The sequence below is a fragment of the Vigna unguiculata genome, chromosome 5 (assembly GCF_004118075.2).
Source record: "Vigna unguiculata cultivar IT97K-499-35 chromosome 5, ASM411807v1, whole genome shotgun sequence".
Taxonomy (NCBI): Eukaryota; Viridiplantae; Streptophyta; class Magnoliopsida; order Fabales; family Fabaceae; genus Vigna; species Vigna unguiculata.
This window is the reverse complement of record NC_040283.1, coordinates 43,528,705-43,532,065: the sequence shown is the minus strand read 5'-3', so window position 1 is coordinate 43,532,065 and position 3,361 is coordinate 43,528,705. Positions and strand designations below refer to the sequence as shown.

The window sequence follows — 3,361 nt, the reverse complement described above, 5'->3', positions numbered from 1 at the left end:
AATTTTATAATATAATTATTCGTTAAATTTTTAAAAATTATTAATTCCTTTTATATATTTTTTATAAAATTGTTTTTTTTTCATTCAATTCTTTTATTTTATTTATTTTTAATAAATATAAATTTATTTTGTATATTAAATTAATAATTTTATAATATTATATTATTATTATCTACTAATATAATATTATTTATATTTAAAAAATGCATCCATATGTTTACCCGGTGATAATTAATTTTAATTGTTATTTGAAATTTTTGCCGTGACCATCACATAATTGTCAGAGTTACGCAGTTTTATCTATAGTTATTATCTAATTATTTAAACAAGTGTCACAACTTCAACATAAGTTGGTTGGATTGATAAATAACATTTTAAATTAAATATCAATAATACCATTATATTTAAGGAAACAAAAAGATTTTATTTATATAATTAACAAATAATTATACATTATTTAATAAGGTTTACCTTATTTTAAATAAATTACATGAAAAGGTATGTAAATACAAAAAGTTTATGAAAGAAACTTTATCAATCATTCGACGCTCCTTACTCTAAAACTTAATTAATTTCAAAAAATAAGTATAACAAATATGTCTTTTATTAAAAAAAAAACATATGTTATTTTCAAGAACTCTATTTAGTTAAACATTAAATGCATGTGATTCAAAGAAATAAGTTTTTTCATCTTTTTGAACAGCAAGTTAATTATGTCTTACTTTTGTTCTCTTATTTTTTTTAATGGAATCATTTCGTAAAATATTTTTCTTCATTAAATTAACTGAAGCATTTATCTAAGTTATTCAACAAAATAAAAATTAAATAATATATCTTACTTGTAAGTTGAAATTGAGATCTAAAATTATAATTAATGGACTTGATTTTAATTAATTTTAATTTTAAAGCTTAAGTTTGACGTATTTATTTAATGTAAGTATTTGTTTTTAATCTTGAAGTTTTGAAATATACTCTGGAGGCGTTAAGTCTCCACTAAAAAAAATAATTTGTTGTTTAGATGTTCTTCACCTTATCAATTCTTTACTTAAATTTCCCAGAAAAATCACCTATTAGTTCACAAGAAAAATGAAATGTTGAAAAATAAACTGGTCCATTTTGAAAATAAAAAATAACCTTTTGTTTATGGATGATGTAAGCCCCATTTCAGTTTTTTTTTTTTTTTTGGTTTGGGCCTAGCCATTCGTGGGCCTAAGACCAGTCCATTAAGGGGGCCCCAAGACCCCCTTCTGCTTTCTCGTTTCACTTGTCTTCGTTGAAGCTGTCTCCTTATCCCCTCTTGTTCTTCTGCTAGGAACTCTGCTAGGGCACGAAATTGTCCATCTCGGAGCTAGCAAGACTCATACTTCTCCAGGTAAGCTGAGCTAATAGGCCTTTTGGTCCCTTCTTTTCATTCCTTCACTGTTGAAAAATGTTAGTCAAGTTAGAGTTAAAGTTTTCTAACTTCGTCTTTTGCAAATCCTGATGTTTCAGCTCACTGCCTTGGCCTTGGAACTGAAGTAACCCTTAGTTTCGAGTTTGTTTTCGTTTGGTTAGCCTCTGAGCAAGGTAAGGGAAGCTAGGGTAATCGTCTCCTTAAGTGTTTTTACCTATTCTGAACGAGTCTTGTGTTTTGGTGTTTGAATCTTGTGGCTTGATGTATGAAGTTGGTTGCTGGGTGTGTGTGTTCGACCAGATGAGAGAATGCATGTACTGGCAGGTGAGAAACCTGCTAATCTCGCCCAAGCGGGTAACCCTCGCCCAGGCGAGAATAGCAGGGACTCACCCCTGAATTTCATCTCGAATGGTCGCCTAGGCGACAAGCATGATTTTTGAGCGAGGCACAGTCTCGCCTAGGCGAGACGCTGTCGCCTGAGCGAGAATTCGATGAAATTCTTGCAGAGGTCACTGTTGGACCCTCGCCTAGGCGAGAAGGGGTCGCCTGAGCGAAAACGCCTGGGCGAGGATCTTCAGCTTAGGCGAGAATTCGTGACAAGGGCTGCTGTGTTGGTTGATGATACTCCATGCTTATGTTAATTACTTTCCTTATTCATAGTATGTGATCATGCTTAATATGTGTGCTTAATTTGAACTGAAAAGTAGTCATTGTTATGTATGATTTATGTTTTGAATGTTGGAAGATATATTGTTATGCATGTGATGAGCATGAGTACAGAAACATGATATTCTTGAGTGTCTGAATGCACTGAATTTGGGTGATGGATAGGCATGTGATATGTGTTGAGAGGGAGTTTCATGGGGAAAACTCCTAGTGATATATATGTATATAGGTATGTATGTATGTATGTATGTATAAGTGCATGCCTAGTGTATACCTTGATATAGGAGATGTCTAGATAAAGGAAGGTATCCTGAACTCTAATAGACCTTCACGCTCACGTAGAGCAGAATGGTTTATGTGGTGAGAGTGGCAGGAGGTCCTAGTCTTGGGACAGTTTGGGCCCGAGACATTAATGGATTAACCCTGTGTGTGGTTGGGTGATAACCCCTTGCGTCTAGACTCTGCAGAGTTTAGAAACCAGCACAGGTGCATACTTCCTTTAGAATTCTATATCAAGTGTATGATCCGGATATCGAGTCATAGGAACTTGCATTTGTCTGCCCTTTCACGATTGGAATGTTTATAAGTTCATTAATAATAATCTGCTTTGCCTTGTACATGTTTTATAATATGTTAATGACGTTTGCACTAGCTCACCCCTTTGCATTTTATGTATGTTCCTGTACTGTCTTTTCTTTGCGATGATCACCTCTTGGTGGGAGCAGATGGGGCAAATCCTGGTGGTAGATCCGATGGGGGCAGTGGTGCTACATAGCTGGACCTGTTTCTTGTGGCTCCTAGGAATGACGTTTTGGCTCTAGATCTGTTATAAAACTCTTGTCCTAGGACAATGTCTCTTTTGAAAACTATCTTTTCTTTTGGCTTTTAATTGTGGTTAAGGCACTGTGATTCTGCCCAAGACTTTTACATGTTTATGGATGATTGTAACAGTGATTTTCCCTAAGTACTTCTTTTGATTTCCCTGTTCATATGTATATAGCTATGTTACGTGGTTATTCGGTAGAATTAAATCTACTTAAATGGGATGTCACAGATGAGATAGTAGAATAAGTCACTGAGCAAATATTTATGTTGAACATTTGAAAAACCATTTGAACCTTAATTAGTTCATAGATGAGATAGTAGATTGACTACTACTAAATTTGAGCATTTGATAAAAAAAAAATGTAGAGCAAAGCATAATATTGTAAAAATTAAACAAAATAATTAAATTCTCAATGCCAACTTTGTTAAGATAGTTCATATTCATTATGTTTAATAAGAAAATTTTAATTAACTCCA

At 33.2% G+C, this 3,361-nt stretch overlaps 1 long non-coding RNA gene across 1 annotated transcript; it reads left to right on the top strand.

Moving 5' to 3' along the window:
- Nucleotides 1-1,283: 1,283 nt before the first annotated feature.
- LOC114183278 lies at nt 1,284-3,036 on the top strand. The gene is made up of 3 exons (XR_003604321.1): nt 1,284-1,372; nt 1,492-1,566; nt 2,785-3,036. It is a non-coding gene; the product is annotated as an uncharacterized LOC114183278 (long non-coding RNA).
- Nucleotides 3,037-3,361: the final 325 nt, after the last annotated feature.